The 18592-nt window shown below is 50.2% G+C and overlaps 1 protein-coding gene across 10 annotated transcripts in view; it reads right to left on the bottom strand.

Moving 5' to 3' along the window:
- LOC102463931 (putative E3 ubiquitin-protein ligase HERC3) overlaps positions 1 to 18592 on the bottom strand; it is a 114534-nt gene that overhangs the window by 37483 nt on the left and 58459 nt on the right. The window lies entirely within an intron of this gene.

Genomic DNA, 18592 nt, shown 5'->3' with positions numbered 1-18592 from the left:
AGGGAGCATTGACAGCAGCAAGGAGCAGTGCAATAACAGGCTGAGCAGGTACAGAATGATGTGGAGGTGCTTTTGGCCATTTGAAGGATGTTGATCTTTGAACAGGAAGCTGGACTTGTTGAATGATGAAATTGTTACACATCCTGTGCAGTAACATCTGTTCTTCGAGATGTGTCCCCCCGTGGGTGCTCCACTACAGGTGTCGGGCTTGTCCCAGCACTGCAATCCAGAGAGTTTTAGCCAGCAGTAGCCCCCGGTGGACTGCACATGTGCAGAAGCCGCCTCGCGCTGTTTGTGCCCTTTCTGCGCAGCGCGGTCTATCGCCAGTTCCTCCTAGCCGGAACATCTGAAAAACATAATCGTAAGAGTTCCAAAGCAGGGAGGAAGGCGGGTCGTGGCACACCCATGGGGACACACATCTCGAAGAACAGATGTTACTGCACACGATGAGTAACAATTTCTTCTTCGAGTAGTGTCCCCATGGGTGCTCCACTACAGGTGAGTATGAAGCAGTAGCCCAATGCTAGTGTCGTGCTTCAGAATTTTCTGTGCATGGAAGAGAGCACTGCCTGAGCCACTGCTGCATCTGCTGCCGTGATACGTTCAAGAGCGTAGTGTCTGGTGAATGTAGACATGGAAGACCAGGTCGCTGCACAGCAAATGTCGCGCAGAGAAGCGTCTTTCAGGAAGGCTGTGGAAGTGGCCATAGCCCTGGTCGAATGCGCCCATGGCTTACAGGGCAAGAGCTTATTTCGAAGACCGTAACAGCAGGTGATGCAGTTCATGGTATGTGATGAAATACGCTGAGATGACAATTGTTGACCTTTAGATCGTGTTGCGACTGACAACAATAGGAGTTGTGATTTCCGGAAGGGACGCGTTCTGTCCAAATAAAAAGCCAACGCCCTCCTGACATCCAGGGTGTGCAAACATGCATGTTCTGGAGTGGAGTGAGGTTTAGGGTGAAACGTATGAAAGACTATGGGCTTATTGTGGAAAGATGAGTTAACCTTTGGAAGAAACGAGGGGTGGCATCGTAAAGTCACAGTTTGATGAGTAAACAGTGTATATGGAAGATTGGCCAACAATGCTGCCAACTCACTGACTCGTCATGTGAAGGTGATAGCTAAAAGAAAGGCAATTTTCATGGTGAGAGTCTGTAGATCACAAGTTGCTAAGGGTTCAAATGGTGGGCGGGTTAGAGTATCAAGCACCAGTGTTAGGTCCCATGGTTCTGGAGCAGTTTTACATGGTGGGTGGAGATTGGCCATACCCCTCAAATCTCTTAAGAGACAGGATGCGCGAACACTGAAACACCCTTTAGAGATGGGTGGAAAGCTGAGATTTCAGCTAAATGCACTTTTAATGAAGCGAGCGCCAAATTCTGGGAACGTAAATAAAGAATGTAATCCAGGATTTGCTGGATGGGTACGTGCAAAGGATCCGTGCCTTGTGACTGGCACCAGGCCTGGAAGCGACATCATTTTTAAAGGTAAGACCTTTGGGTCGTTTGACGTCTGCTTTGTATCAATACCTCTCTCACCACTTGGGAGCAAGCCAATCAGGAACCACACCATGAGGTGGCATCAGTTGATGCTCGGATGCAGGAGAGTGCCGTGTTGCTGTGAGAGCAAGTTGCTCACATGTGGAAGTCGCTGCGGCTGAGATAAGGACATCCGTATGAGTTGTGGTAATGAGGTTTGACGGGGCCAAAACGGTGCTATCGGTATTACCGTTGCGCCATCTGCCGGTATCTTCCCTATCACTCTTGGTATGAGGGGGATTGGTGGGAAGGCAAATAACAACCGGTACGTTCTCCAATTGAGGAGAAAAGCATCTCCCTTTGAGTCGGTCACTATGCCGGCTCTCGAGCAGCAAAGACGACACTTCTTGTTGCGCCGAGTCGCAAAGAGATCTATGTCCGGGTATCCCCAAAACTGAAAAACATTGCGGACTATGTTGTCGAGCAGTTCCCATTCGTGTTGCAAATGGAAGGTTCTCAGAGCCTCTGCAATGGTATTGCTCTTGCTGGGAAGATAAGCAGCTGTGAGCATAATACCATGCCAGATCGCCCAATTTCACAGGCGTATGGCCTCTGCTCACAGGGATCTGGATCTGGCACCGCCCTGTTGATTTATGTAGTAGACCGTGCATATATTGTCCGTGAGGATCTGTACAGTGGTCCCCTGCAAGTGATGAAAGAACTGGTGGCATGCGTTGAAAACTGCCCAGAGCTCTAGAAAATTTATATGAAGTAGGGACTCATGAGGTGACCACAAACCCTGGACTTGGTAATGGTGCATATGTGCTCCCCAGCCGATGAGGGATTCATCCTTGGTGATCTGGACGGATGGGGTTTGGGCATGGAAAGGGATGCCCATTAGTGTGTTGTTCAAGTCGATCCACCATGCGAAGGAGTCCCTCACCCGATCGGGGATAAAGGTAAGTTTGCGGGTATCGTCGATGCCCGGTTTGTAGATTAGAAGGAGCCAGTGTTGAAGGCATCGCATGTGGAGCCAGGCATGTGGAACAATGTACATCTCTGCTGCCATGTGACCTAGCAACTGGAGACACGCAAGTATAGAAACCGCGGGAGTGGTGAGCAGAATCTTTATTAGATCCTTAATAGTTTGAGGTCTGTCAACTGGTAGATAGGCAGTAGCGGTCCAGTCTTGCTCCGATGAAGTCGATGGATTGGGATGGGACCAGGGAGGACTTCGGTAGGATGATAAGACCAAGAACCTCAAACGTGTCCTTGGTAGTAGCTACCGCCTCTTGTGCCTCACCCACTGATGAGGCTCTTATCAGACAGTCGTTGAGGTACGGAAAAATCACGATTCCGGAACATCTGAGGTAGGCGGCTGTGACTGCCAGGGTCTTTGAAAATACCCTTGGGGCTGCGGAAAGCCCAAAGGGAAGCACAATGTATTGATAGTGGTCGTTGCCGAGGGTGAATCGTAAAAATCTCCTGTGGGCTGGGTGAACGGAAATGTGAAAATAGGCATCCTGGAGGTCGAGGGACGCGAACCAGTCCCCTTCGCTCAGAGTTGGAATGACAGAGTAACCATCTTGAATTTCTGTTTTCTTAGATAACAGTTGAGCCCACAAAGATCGAGGATCGGTCTCCATCCTTTGGACTTCTTCTGCGTGAGGAAGTATCGGGAATAGAAACCTTGAATTGACGTGGGACAGTCTCCACCGCTCCGATGGTAAGTAGACGCATGACTTCCTGTCACAACAGGACTTTGTGAGAGGGGTCCCTGAAAAGGGATGGGGAAGGAGGATTGGAAGGGGGAAGGGTGGAAAAGGGTAGAGAGAGACCGGATGTTATAATCTCCCTAATACATTGATCTGTGGTGATGGCGAACCAACGACGGCGGTAGGGTCTCAACTGGTGATGGAATAGTCCGGTTACTTGTGAGAAGACCTCTAAAAGGGGAATGGCATGCAACCCCTCGATGGGCATGTCAAACCTGCTGCCGAGACTGCTGTTGACTCTACGTCTTGGTAGGCTGCTGACGCCGTCGTCGTGGTCACTGCATTTGCTTGTGTTGGTCGTAAGGCCTGAATCGCTGCGAGGTATAGGAGAGAGGCCTTTATCTATTGTAGGGCCATGCTCTTCTGTGCCTGAAGGGGGACGTATCCATCCCAAGCGTTCTTAATGTAGTTAGGGAGTCCTTACCGGAGTGGAAGACCTGGTCGGTGTTTTGAGCGAACAAAGAAGAGCGCTCAAAGGGAAGGTCCTCCACCTTGGGTTGTAGGTCCTTAGGCACCGAGGCAAGGTGTAACCAAGAAGCGCATTGCATTACGACCGACGTTGCCATCATACAGGATGCTGAGTCTGCGATATTTAGGGAAATCTGAAGTGCTGTACGCGCTGTCGTGTAGCCCTCTTGCACGACCGCTTTGAGGATCTCTTTTTTGGAATCTGGTAGATGTTGCATCAAAGGAACCAATTTGGCATAATTATCAAAGTCACGATTGGCGAGCTGGTCAGAGTAATTTGCCATTCTAAGGGTGGCTGTCGCAGATGAATAAACCTTCCTACCGAACAAATCAAGGCGTTTTGCGTCCTTCTCGGAAGGTGTGTTCTTTGATTGAGCTGTCTTTGATTTCTGCTGAGCTGCATCAACAACAATAGAATTTGAAGGTGGATGCGTTTGGTTGGTTGGTTGGTTGATTTGTTTCTTTGAAGGAGTGTGTGCTGTGGCCAGCAGCTGGAAGCTGTGAGCTTCTAAAGGTTTGAAATCTAGAAGCCTCTGTTAATTGGCTGAGCCTTAGTCAGGGGGCAGGGCTACCAGGGCTTTATAAAGCTGTGAGTCAGCAACCAGGGAGCTTGCAAACAGGAGCAGCAAACAGGGAGTTTTGAGACGGAGTTTAGAGGGGAAGGTTAGAGGGCGCTAGTGATTTCTGACCTACTTTAAACATAACTTTTATAATAATCTATATTCCAAACATTTAAAAAGAAGCCCAGTTTATAATTAAACTTGTTCATAAGAAAAATGGAGACAGAAGCCCAGCAGCAGAGAGGGAGCTATCATGTTTATTGCGTCGAGTGTAACATGTATGATTACCTGCCCTGTGGGCAGGTGGCGTATGTGTGCACCCGTTGCAAGGAGCTCTTGACCCTCAGAGATGAGTTCAGGCTTTGGAGGCCAGGGTGGCTGACCAGGAGGAGCTAAGGGAAGCAGAGAGCTATGTTGATGAGACTTTCCGGGACACTGTAGTACTGTCCCATCTCCTATCTGAGAGCCCCAGTGCTCTTAAGGAGGATGAAAGGCTCAGGAGAGCAGAGCATTCAATGGGAACAGAGGGATGCCATCCCATAGTTGGGACCCTCCTTCCAGAGGATGTTGCGGTATCCTCTCGCACTAGGGATACCTCTGAGGGGGAGGGAATGCCAATTGTTAGGAAGAGGCAGGTGTTAGTAGTGGGTGATTCGATCGTTAGAAACATAGATAGTTGGGTTTGTGATGACCGGGAGAACCGTATGGTCACTTGCCTGCCTGGCATGAAGGTTGAGGATCTCTCGAGGCATCTAGATAGACTTATGTGTAGTGCTGGGGAGGAGTCGGTGGTCGTGGTACATGTATGTACTAATGACGTAGGAAAGGGTAGGAGAGACGTCCTGGAGGCCAAATTTAGGTTGCTAGGAAAGAAACTGAAATCCAGGACCTCTATGATGGCATTCTCGGAAATGCTTCCAGTTCCGTGCACAGAGCCAGGTAAGCAGGCAGAGCTTCAGAGTCTCAATGCGTGGATGAGATGATGGTGTAGGGAAGAGGGGTTTAGATTTATTAGGAACTGAGGACACTTTTGGGAGAGGGGGAACCTATACAGGAAGGATGGGCTCCACCTAAACCAGGGTGGAACCAGACTGCTGACACTGAACATTAAAAAGGCTATAGAGCAGTTTTTAAAGTAGGAGATGGGGGAAAGCCAATTGGTGCGGAGAAGCATGTAAATCGGATGGAGACTTCGCTTAGAGGAGAATCCATTGATAGAGATTCTCTAGGCTGTAGTGAGAAAGAGAGGAGGGGAGAGGACAAACAAGGGGCCAGAGCAGACAAACAACCACATACAAAGGAATTTAATACATCAGGAAAGGGCAGACAAATAAACAGTGGCAAATTTTTAAAGTGCTTTTACACAAATGCTAGCAGTTTGACTAATAAGATGGGTAAACTAGAGTACTTTGTATTAAAGGAGGAGATTGACATAATAGGCATCACAGAAACCTGGTGGAATGAGGAAAATCTGTGGGACACAATCAGACCGGGATATAAAATATATCGGAGGGATAGAATAGGCTATGTGGGTGGCGGAGTAGCATTACATATGAAAGATAAGGTAGAATAAAATGAAAAAAAAATATTAAATGAATGAACATGTTCAATAAAATCACTATGAATAGTAATTCCATACTCCAACAATAAAAATATAGCACTAGGGATATATTATCGACCACCTGACCAGGATAGTGACATTGAAATGCTAAGGGAGATTAGAGAGGCTACCAAAATAAAAAACTATAATAATGGGGGATTTCAATTATCCCCATATTGACTGGGTAGATGTCACCTCAGGAAGAGATGCAGAAATAAAATTTCCCAATAGCTTAAATGACTGCTTCTTGGAGCAGCTGGTACAGGAACCCACAAGGGGAGAGGCAATTCTTGATTTAGTCCCTGCGTGGAGCGCAGGATCAGGTCCAGGAGGTAACTATTACAGGACCGCGTGGGAATAGTGACCATAATATAACAACATTTAACATTCCTGTGGTGGAAAGAACACCTCAGCAGTCCAGCACTCTGGCATTTAATTTCAAAAAGGGAAATTACACAAAAACGAGGAGGTTAGTTAAACAGAAATTAAAAGGCACAATGACAAGAGCCAAATCCCTGAAATCTGCATAGAAACTTTTTAAAAACATCATAATACAGGCCCAAATTAAATGTATATCCCAAATTAAAAAAACATAGTAAGAGACCTAAAAAAGAGTCACTGTGGCTTAACCGCCATGTAAAAGAAGCAGTGAGGGACAAAAAGGCATCTTTCAAGAAAAGGAAGTCCAATCACAGAACACCGGTGCTGGGTGGGGTCTCAGCACTGGCTCGTCTCTTGGTTCCGGCTTGTGTGTCGGCGTCAGCTCGCCTCTTGGCACTGGCTTAGAAGTAGGCACAGTTGATTGGGCGTGGCGCTCAAACACAGCCCTCGGCGCCGGCTTGGATGGTGCTGACTGTGGCTGCGGTGCTGTCCGTGCACCCGGTGCTGTTGCCGCAGGTGCAGACTCAGAGCACTGTGCCGCGTGGGGTGGCGGTGGCGTTACTGAGGAAAGCGCAGGGCTAAGCGCCGACATGCTACGGCCCTTGAAAGATTTCTTCCGGCTATGTTTGGTTGGGAGTCCCGAAGAGCTCGGTGAGTTCCCCGCACTTACACTCTTAGATGGAGTGGAGCTTTTCCCTTTGTGGGGCTTACAGGGTGTTGGGGCCTCCGAACGGTCATCTGCAGATGAAGGCTGAAGCGCCTTATTGAAGAGGAGTATCTTCAGGCGCATTTCTCTGTCTCGCCTGGCCCTGGAGGTCAATTTTAAGCAATGGCTGCACTTTTGCAGGATTGTCCTTCTCCCAAACAGCGTATACATCGGAAGTGTCTATCACAGGCCGACACTGTGTCACTATACGACACATTTTTTTAACCCTGCGGGCATGACTCGAACGAACGTGCCTGAGGGCAAACGGAACGAGAGGAAAAACTGGGTTTTTTGGGTTTTTTAAAATTTTCGCTAACTAACTATAACTAACTATACTATGATGGGGGGAGGGCTAATTGGGACGGAACAAATAACCAATCTTCAAATTCTCCTCAGGTGAAGAGAAGCGCATTCCAACTCTGTCTGTAGCCATGAACGGTTAGGAGGAACTGGCGATAGATTGCACTGCGCAGAAAGGGCACGAACGGCGCGAGGTGGCTTCTGCACATGCGCAGTCTACCAGGGGCTACTGCTGGCTAAAACTCTCCAGATTGCGGTGCCGGGACAAGCTCAACACCTGTAGTGGAGCATCCACGGGGACACTACTCGAAGAAAAAAATATCCTTATAGTTATTTCCATGTGCTGTACCCTCCATAATATTTGTGAAGGGAAGAGTGAAAGCTTTATTCAGAACAGGACCCTGAGGCAGAGTGCCTGGAGGCTGAGTTTGAACTGCCCGAGTCCAGGGCCAGTAGAGGAGCACAGTGCAGGGTCCTAAAGATCAGGGATGCTTTCAGACAGCAATTTGATGCTGAAAGTCAGTAAAACTTGTTGCATAGGAGTCCAGAGGCTGAGTTATTGTCAGTGGGGGGAAGGCAGGAAGTGAGGCAAGCATCAAGAGTTTCACAGATTTCTGTATGTCCATGTTTCATATGGAGTCCTGCCATCTGATGTGTTATACTGGGAGCAGGGAGTGCCATTCATCAGAGCTAAGCTGCATGCAGTTGTGTGTTGAGTGCATCAAGAGTCTTGGAAGATTGCAAGTGGCTCACCTCTTTGGGGTTACAAAGCAGCTCCTGACTACAAGCCTCTAAGGATGCCGAGTCCTCCTCTGGTTCTGGATCCCTCTTCCCTTCAGCACACTTGGCCACAACTTCCTCCTCCTGTCTGAGTCCACTCCTGGATGCCCCCTCAAACCTCAAAGGGTCTATGGGGGTCTTCGGCATTGAGGTGGGGTTACCTCAAAATATATCATCCAGTGCTTTGTAGTACTTGCAGGTGGGTCTAGGTCAGCTGATTTGTCACCTGAGCAGGGCAGTAGAGTTCAAACAGATGACCAGAGAAGTTGTGGGAAGGCTGCCAGAGGCCAGTCACGATGCAGTACTACACCATGGTGTCCACACTGGCATACCCATGCACCATCCAGAATGCAGCAAGCTTATCACAAATGTGGTTTACCTAGAGCACACTAACTACAGAGCTAGTGCACACTAAGTGAATTGTCAGTGTGGCTGCCGGAAAATTATAGCACTGATGGCAGATTTACTGCACAATAACTTACCAGTGTAGACTTGTCCTTACAATTTCAATCAGGGCTAAGCTCTGGCATCTCTTTAATGCAAATTAAACACTGGAGGAGGGCCCTCAGGTGATAGGGTTGAGGAGCCAGGGACGATGTGGAGGACACCAAAATACAAATTCACTTAGGGTGCAATTTTTCCTAAGGCCAGCATAAGGACCCAATGTAACTCCCAATACGGTTAAAATGAGGATTTTCATGGCCTGCAATTGGTTTTAGATCAGTGGTCTCCAACCTTTTTAACCACAAGATCACTTTTTCAAAGTAAGCGCAATGTAAGATCTACCTCAAACCCCAAATACCCTTGCCTGGCTTCCTTCCCGCCCCTTCTTTGAGGCCCTGCCCCAGCTCCATCCCTTCGAGAACTCACCCTGCTCTCTCCAACCCTCTTTCTCCCCCATCCTCACTCACTTTCACCAGACTGGGGTAGGGAGTTGCAGGTGCAGGCTCTGGTCTTAGGCCAAGGTGTTTGGAGAGTGGGAGGGGTTCGGGGCTTAGCCCAGGGTGGGGGATTGGGGTCCAGGAGGGATTTCTGGGAAGGAGTTTGGGTGCAGGGGGAGTTGCGTCTGGGGCAGGAGTTTTGATGCAGGAGGAGGTTCAGGGCTGGGACAGTGGTTTGGGAAGCAGGTTCTGGCTGGCACCATTTAACTGACAGGGCTTCCGGGTGATGGAGCAGTGGGGTTAAGGCAGGCTTACTCCTGCCCTGGCCCTGCACCACTCCTGAAAGCAGCTGGCATGTACAGCAATGGCTCCATGTGCTGCCCCTCATCTACAGGCACTGAGCCCACAGCTTCTATCGGACACAGTTCCCCATTACTGATCAATGGGAGCTGCAGGAGTGGTGTCTGCAGGCAAGGACAGCATGTGGAGACCCCCTCCTTTGCCTTTCTCAGGGGCTACAGGGACATGCCAACCACTCCAGGAGCAGCAATTACCACAGGGATAATTATTCCAGCCATGACAGGTTAGGCCAGGGGTTCCCAAACTTTTGACACGGGGACCAGTAAATCCATTCACGAACTTTTGGAGGACCGGTAATGTTCATTTGCATAGTCATTAATCATATGATGAATATTCAAATAAGTTGTTTCTGGTCCTCCCAAAACCCCCAGTGCCAGCTTTAGCAAAGCTTTTGATATGGTCACCCACAATATTCTTGCCAGCAAGTTAAGGAATATGGATTGGATAAATGGACTGTAAGAAAGCTGGTTAGACCAGGGTTTCCCAAACTTTTTACTTTAGTTGGAACCCTTTTTTTTCCAATACTGCTTTTTGCAGCCCAAAAATATAAACACATAAAAAACAAACTGAGAAAATACCAGACATATAACATGTCTGGTATTTTCTCATTAGGTAAGTTGTATTATTACTAGATGTATCAGTTTGTAGTTTCGAACTGCCTGGCTGGTAAATGTGCTCAGGCTGCATGAGTGTGTCTGCCAACCAGACAGTTCGCAACTACTTGAGGGGGGGGATGTGTGTGGGGGGACAATAGAATCCCCGGGCCGGACTAACTCATCCCCTCCTCCTGGCACCTGCACCTTCCCTTAGCTCTGCACCCTCCTGGTGCCTCTCCCTTCCCTTACTGCCCCTGGCCCCTTTGCCCTCTCTTTCCCTGATACCCACCCCATCAGCACTCTCTGCCCCATCCCCTCCTGCCCCTCTGTGCCCTCACACATGCCTTGCTCCATCCCCACCTCTCTCATGCCCACCCCTTCTTTCAAGCCTTCTCCCAGCACCTCCTCCTCCAGCCCCCAATGCTCTTCCCCTCTCCTCTCCTCTCCCAGCATCACCCTGTCCCCCCTCCCACTGACAGCTCCCCTCCTACCCTTTCCCTCATTGTCTGCACTTGGCCCCCAGGCATTTGTCTCTCTCTCCTGCATCCTGTCCCTGGGTGCCTTCCCCTCCCAAGCCCCTTCTCCTTCCACTCCTCTCCCTCCTCCCCCTCCGTGCAAGCCTGCCACCACTGCCGCTGCCGCCTCCGCCCAAGCCCGTTCCCTACCTTCTGCCTTCCACATTGTGGGGCCGGAGGCCGTCGGAGCCAGCGTGGCCCCGCCATATGCCTCCGAAGACTTTTAAAATCCTGGGCCATGACGTCACATCACACCCGGGCGTCCTCCCCGCCCATGTGCAATCCCGCACATGGGCAGCAGCAGGCAGTGAGGAGGAGCCGCGCACAGCGGGGATGCTCTGCAGGCCGGGGTGGGAGGACGTGCGGGAGGGCCGTTCCAGGCAGAGCCGGGGGAGAGACCCATCTCTACATATTGGTGGAGCAGGGCCCCCGGCTCTGTAACTCACCGGCACTTCCGGGTTCAGGGGCGCGGGGCCCGAATCGGCCTAAGGCCGGCCTTGCTGGCAGCCACCAGGTATGCTGAGGCCCGGTATTTTTTTCTTGCAGCCTGGTACCAGGCTGCGGCCCATACTTTGGGAAATGCTGGGTTAGGCATTTGAGAACTCACTACTCAAATGGGTGTGTCTAAACTACATTCTTCTTTTGAAAGAGGAATGTAAATGAAGGAAATCGAAAATGCAAATGAAGCGCAGATTTACAAATCTCACACTTCAGACACAATTATGCAAATAACCACTTTTTCGAAAAGGTTATTTTGAAAAAAAAAAGCAGTCTAGACGCGGTTCTTAAACAAAAAAAACCAACCCTTTTTTGAAAGAACCCCGTAAACCTGATTTTTTAAGAAATAAGGGTTCTTTCAAAAAAGGGTGTGTTTTTTTTAAAAGAACCGCGTCTAGACTGCTTTTTTTCAAAATAACCTTTTTTGAAAAAGCGATCGGACGCGATCATGCAAATGAAGCGTGAGATTTGTAAATCTGCACTTCATTTGCATTTTCGATTTCCTTCATTTACATTTCTCTTTTGAAAGAAGAACGTAGTCTAGATGCAGCCAAAGAGTTAAATTTAAGCGTAAGAGAGAAATGAAAATTATGAAAATGATGAAATGCACGGACCAGTCAAAAACCAAAACTAACCCACTTTGTAAGCAGTAACAGAAGTAACAACCCTCTGTATATGTGCTGGGTCAGGAGATGAGCATGAAGGACAGTGTGTGTTTGTGAGACTGACAAACACACAGTGTGTGAGAGTGACAGAGATTTGTGTTGCCAAGAGATGGGGTACGGGAGTGTGGGGAAGGGGGACACCCTGACATCAGCATCCCCCCTTCTCCCTTCCACAGCAAGCAGGAGGCGTCCAGGGGGATAGCTCCAAGACAGAGGGAAGGAGCAGCATGACAATGGATGGAGGGGCAACTGAAGTGCCAGCATTTCATAGCCTCTTGGCCAAACCAATCAAGATCACCTGTCAAAGGCTCCAAGATCTAGCAGTAGATCTCGATCTACTGGTTGGTGACCACTGTTTTAGATCAACCTACAGATCCTTTTCTTTTCAGCCTGAAAGATACCTTCAAATGCAAAAGGCTGCATCTCACTTGGAACTGCCCAAGATGAAGAGACAGACATCAAGCTGGCTGAGGGCAGGGCTGGCTTTTGGAAGTGTGGGGCCCAATTCGAACCACTTTAGCCGGGCTCCCCCACCCCCACCCCAGATTTTTTGTTGAGCAAAAAAACCAAAAAACGCACCCACACAATGGAGGAATTCTTGCGAGCCCATACTTTGCCCACAGTATAAATAAAAAAAACAAACAACAACAACATCTTCTCCACTAAACATCCTAATGAGATACTACAAATGGTGAACTGAATTCAGCAGCTCCTGATATGAACAGGTATCAACCTAGTTTTTCATATTTGAGATGGGTTACCAGGGATCATATATGATAATATGAAATTTTTCCACTCTCAAGTCAGCATATTCACAAAGCACCTATAATTTTGATCCATTTTATATTATTTTTCTCCCAGGGGCAACTGACCTCTCTGGCCCCCTCACTACGCCACTGCCCCCCCTCCTGCAGATCTATCATCTTATGCATGTGCAAGATCTATGAGAGCCGTCCCATGAATCTGCAGTTAGTGTCTGTGGCGCCTGCTTCTGGGTAATGTCTCAATGCTGCCACATTCACCTCCAAAGAGGGGGCTTCCCAAAGCAGGCCCTTGCTGCTGACCCCGAAGGCATCCACACGTCCAGTCTCCTTTCAATGGGCCCACTTCCCAGGGCTCATTGATCTTGGATCTGGCTTCCATCCCCTCTCCAACCCCCCATCAGAACTACTGTGCCCTCCTGGCTTAGGAAAAGAATAAACAGGAGGATTGGAAATTAACCCACCTAGTCTCACATCTCCTAGACAGGGAATGAGCCTACATTAGGCCCCAACTGGAGTATTATGTCCAGTTCTGGGTGCCACATTTCAGGAAATGTGGAGACACTGGAGAAAGTCCAGAGAAAGATCAACACAAATGATGAAAGGTCTAGAGAACATGAGATATGAGGCAAGGCTGAAGAAATTGACCTTGTTTACCTTGCAAAAGAGAAGACTGAAAAGGGACATGAGAGCAGCTTTCAAGTATCTAAAAGAGTATCATAAGAAGAGGAAGAAAAATTGTTCTGCTTGGCCTCTGAGGTTAGGATGAGAAGCAATGGGCTTAAATTGCAGCAAGGGAGGTTTAGGTTGGACATTAGGAAAAACTTCCTGCCTGTCAGGGTGGTTAAACACTGGAATAAATTGCCTAGGGACATTGTGGAATCTCCATCACTGGAGATATTTAAGACCAGGTTAGACACACACCTGTCAGGGATGAGCTAGGGCAACTCAACTTTGGAAGCCCCAGGAGCCACACTGATACTTACAGAACATGCTGAGAGCCTCAACTTAAGTGTGGTTGCATATGCAAGCAAATATATACAAATAGCTCCTCTCAGACTGACAGGCATGAATACAAAGATTAAGGCAAGACTACACAACACACAGGCCCCATTTAAGTCAGTTCTGCTGATATTAATAAAATTCAATATTTACCCAATTTCTACCCATGTGACAGCACTTTTCATGAGAAATGACAGTCCAAGAATTTAACTACTAAAACGCATTTCAACAGAAGATCATTACACTGACTACTTTTTTGTTTTGGCTCCCACTCACGGGCCACGTGTTGATCTCCACATAAACCCAAACTGCACCGCGGGTCGCAAACAAACTGCCTGTGGGCAGCATACCAAGTTATTAATAAATATTTTAAAACCTTTTCTCTCTGCTGCCATGTCTCCTCTCCTTGCTCCATCATCTCCCCTGGCGCCTGCTGCCCCCCAACTCCTCACCCTCCTCTGCTGTCCTGACTCCTGCCTTTCTCACTGCCCTCAGCCCTCCTGCGACCTGCCCCCCTCCACCAGCTCTTCTCTCCCCCCTATGCCCACTCCTCCAGTAGCCCCACTCTGCTCTTCTAACACCTCCCTTGCCTCTCTCCTCTGGTACTAGTCCCTCCCCTGCAGGTGTCTGCCCTTCTGTTTCACCCCAAAATCCCCTGGCACCTGCACCTTCCCTTAGCCCTGCACCCTCCTGGTGCCTCCCCCTTCCCTTACTGTTCCTGCCCCCTTTTTCTTTGATGCCCACCCCCTCACCACTCTCTGCCCCATTCCCCTCCTGCCCCTCTGTGCCCTCACACATGCCTTGCTCCATCCCCACCTTTCTCTTGCCCACCCCTTCTTTCAAGCCTTCTCCCAGCACCTCCCTTTCTGGCCCCAATGTTCTTCCCCTCTACTCTCCTCTCCCAGCATCACCCTGTCCCCTCTCCCATTGACACCTCCCCTCCTGCCCTTGGCCCCCTGGCATTTGTCTCTCTTGCACCCGTCTCTTGGTGCCTTCCCCTCTCCTCGCCCAAGCCCCTTCTCCTTTCAGCGAGGCCCCACAATGTGGCCTCCCAGGACTTTTAAAATCCAGGGCCGTGACATCACGTTACGGCCCGGGCGTCCTCCCCACCCACGTGCAGCGCTGCACATGGGCAGCAGGAGGCAGCGAGAAGGAGCTCGCACTCCATACATCCCAAGCACCAGCTGCAAGTATTTCCCCAGGCTACTGTGGGAACTAGCCAGCCTTATGCCTGCCCAACACTATACATTCCCAGAAAGGAAAGACATCTATTAGATATATTCTGAATTTGTCAGTTTATGGCTGCAGCCAGCGATGGGATTGGTATCATTACTGTAACAGCACTGGAAAGAACACCCCTGACTCATATGGTGTGGAAGCAGGATACTGGGGCGATGATAATAGTGTGTGAGTCAAGAACGCATAGTAGGTGAATAGGCTGTCTCCCCTTTGTCCATGCCCAATGGTGCAACAGCATAACTAAGCTTCAAGGCAGGCAGTGCATCAGAAGTGATGCAGCAGGGCCTAGTCCCCAAGCCTACGAAGATACTTGTAGTCTTCATATAAACTTACATATTTAAAACACATTTACATCTCACATTATGAAGGCTATAAGCAATCACACTCCAGGATTCATGTGCCCCTTAGTCTCAGATCACAGCTGTTTCCATCAGTGATAGTTACTGTTCAATGAACCATTAACGTTTTCCAGTTGTTGGGGGGGGGGGGGTATCATATTGTCTGTACCCAGCTTATCTTCCACATTCAAATGAGGTTGTAGGTTACTAAACAGAAGTTTTTAAGTTTAAAAACAGGATATTTTAAATTAAAAACCCCCTGCATTTGCACCCAAAGACTTCCAAAATGGCTGTATTTTCCCTTCTCAGAAAGCCTAAGTTGAAGGCTCCACACCACTGGAAGATGGGAAGAACAACTGGCGTTTTTCTTTCCTGATTGAGTTACTCTTGGAAATGTCTGCCCAGTGTAATAAGTCTTCCCTCACTTAACTGCAAGCCGTGACTCATCATGTCTTCATAAACAAAAGCCCTCAACCTCAACTTATGCTATTCACTCCCAACAGTTGATAGACACAGCAGTCACAACCCATCCTGGTCTTTCCAGTGAGCTGTTCATATTCACTTCCTTTAGCTTCCTTCCATCTGTCACCCTCTCTAACCCTTTACACATCTTTGTCATCTTCTTTTGAATTATCTCACTTTTAACAGGCCACGTGTGTAAAAATGAGAAGCCCAAAGGATGACACCACCAAATTGAAATTACTTCCTTGTTCTTACAGGGTCACACCTTACTAACCCTACTCTACCATAAGATCATGTATTTTCCGTTTTCAGTTTTTCCGGAAAAGGAGCGTCTACATTGGCAGGCTGCTTTTCCGGAAAAGCCCTTTTTCCGGAAAAGCGTCTGTGGCCAATGTAGACGCGCTTTTCCGGAAAACACTACTGGGCTGTCTACACTAGCCCTTTTCCGGAACAGTGTTCCGGAATAAGGACTTATGCCCGAGCGGGAGCAGAATAGTTTTTCCGCAATAGCGGCTGATTTTGTACAGTAGAGTATTGTTGCTTTTCCGGAAATTCAAGGGCCAGTGTAGACAGCTCGCAGCTTATTCCAGAAAAGCGGCTGATTTTCTGGAATAAGTGGCCCAGTGTAGACACAGCCTAAGAGCTTTGGCCACCAAATTTGGTATGCTGCTTCCTCTTCTCCTAACTTAAAGCAAGGTCAGGGCTTGGTTGTTCCAGGGAAATGGGAAGTGCCTGGGATGGGACTCAAGTATCAGAGGGGTAGCCGTGTTAGTCTGGATCTGCAAAAGCAATAAGAAGTCCTGTGGCACCGTATAGACTAACAGATGTATTGGAGCATAAGCTTTCGTGGGCAAAGACCGACATGCTTTTGGAATGGGACTGTTTTCTATAACATGGAAAGGGAGGGGATCAGGGGACAGCGATACTGCAGACTGACCACTAGGGGAAGTAAGCGCAGGGGACAGTTTAGGGATGATAAATATCAGTTAATTGAATAGTCAATTAACCTCATGAATTCTTATTGGTTAGTTGATTATTCCATAGTCCCTGGGGGTGGAGCTGGCAGCCAGTACACTCCAGCTCCATTCCTGGGGAAGCCCCTGCCACCCTGCACTGCTGCCTGTGATACAGAGGCAGCAGCCCCTGTCCGGGGGCGGGGCTGAGCTCCCGACCCAGTGCAGGCCAGAACTGAGCCAGGCTGCCTGTCTGCCTGGTTCCTAATACACTTTAAATGCAGAGCTGCAGTGGGAGTAGGTCCTGGACCCACTGCAATCTGGGACTGAGCTGGGCTGCTGGCCAACCTGTTAAAGCTTTTCTTTATTGGTTAAACAACCACACTATTACATCCCTAGGACAGTTATACACAAAAGTGACCACTGGGAACAGCCGCACCAGCACAAGAGTAGTCATCTGGGAATTGGGCTTTATATGGCCAGACACTGGATAAGGTAATTAGCCTCTCTACCCCAAACCGTGCTGGACCGGGGGGATCCCCCACCCAAGAGAGCCCCCCCCCAGAGGAGAGGTGCTCCCCTCCCAACAAAAACCTCCCGCAAGGAGAGGCCAGCACCAGACCAGCTGCAGGGTGGAGGGGGGGTAGCAGGAGGCCTGTGACAGCTCCAGGAGCCTTGGCCTCTCCAGAGCAGCTGCAGACCAGCTCTCCCCACACACACCAGCATCAGGGCAGGTGCAGCAGCTGGAGGCCAGTGCCAGTCTCCAGAGCTCCAGCCCTCCCTCCTCCTAGACAGGCTGCAGGCTGGGGAGGGGGGGGGGGGGAGGAACCACTGGGGGCTACTGGGATGCTGGAGATGATGGTCCCTGGAACCTCCCTGGACCAGCTTCAGGGTGGGGGGAGCAGCTGGAAGCTGGAGCCAGTCCCCAGAGACCCACCTCTCAACCCTCAAACCAGCTGCAGGACCAGGGCACAACTGTAGGCTGGATCTGGCCCCCAAAACCCTGTCCCCTCTCTGACCAGCTGCAGGTGGAAGGGTGGGGGCATCTGGAGGCCAGGGCCAGCCCCCCAAATCCCTGACCCACCCCAGAGAAACAGCTAGAGCCTGCCCCCCAGAGCCCTGTAAGTTCCCTTCCCCCTCCATTCCTCCCCCCCCTCCCCGGACAAGCTGCAAGGCAGTGGAGGGCAGCTGGAAGCCAATAAAAGCTCCCCATATTCCCAACTTCCCCCACCCCAGCTGGAGGATAGGGCTAGCTCCTGCAGATCCACCCCTAACCCCAGGTCAGCTGAAGACCAGAAGTTAGGGGAGCAGCTCTCACACACACACACACACACACACACACACACACACACACACACACACACACACACACACACACACACACACCCCGCCCCCCCCCCCCGTCGGAGTGGCAGCAGAAGGATTGGCGCAGACATTAGCTCCCCGCCCCTCCTCCGCCATCCGAGAAACAGGAGGCTGGAGGGCAACTGGATGCTGGAGGGCAACTGGATGCTGGGTCTGGCCCCTAGAGCTCTGCCAGCCCTGCAAACCAGCTGAAGGGCAAACGGGGGCAGCTGGAGGCTGGGACTGGCCCTTGGATCCCCTCCCTAACAAGCAGAAGACTGGGTGGAGACTAGAGGGCTGGGGATGGCCCTGGATCCCTGCCCCCTGGAGCATCTGGAGTGGAGGAGTGCAGAAGCCCAGGGCTGGCTACTAGATCCCCACCGACTCAGGAGAAGCAGGACGTGGAGTAGGGGGTGGGGAGGCAGCTAGAGGCCAGGGCCAGCCCCATATCCCCATCTCCCTACACCAGCTGATGGCCGGGGCCGATCCCTGGAGCTCTGCCCCCTCTAGACTAACTAGAAAGTGGGGGTGGAGGGGTGTGGGCTGGAGGCCAGGGCCAGCCTCCAGATCCCTGCCCCCGTCCAGACAGACTGCAGATGAGGGTCAGCCCCTGCAGCCCTGGTCCCCCCAGAAGCCACCAATAAAGTAGCCCCACCCTTACTGCCATGGCCAGCACTGATAAGCTCCCCCTTCAACCTCCTAGACCCCTGCCCTGAGTCCTGCACCTTCTGTCCTCTTTCACATCAAACCCTGTGCCCTGTGCCCCTCCCATGCACTCCCAGCCCCCTGCCCTCATTCCTTCACCCCCAACCCTTACACTGAGTCCACACCGCTTGCCCTAAATTCCAGCACTTACCACCTCCTGCCCTCAGGGCCCCCCAAAATCCAAACCTCTGCCCTGACTTCTGCACCCCCACCCCCTAGC

Source organism: Pelodiscus sinensis, chromosome 5, assembly GCF_049634645.1.
Source record: "Pelodiscus sinensis isolate JC-2024 chromosome 5, ASM4963464v1, whole genome shotgun sequence".
NCBI lineage: Eukaryota > Metazoa > Chordata > Testudines > Trionychidae > Pelodiscus > Pelodiscus sinensis.
This window is presented reverse-complemented; position numbering and strand designations above follow the sequence as displayed.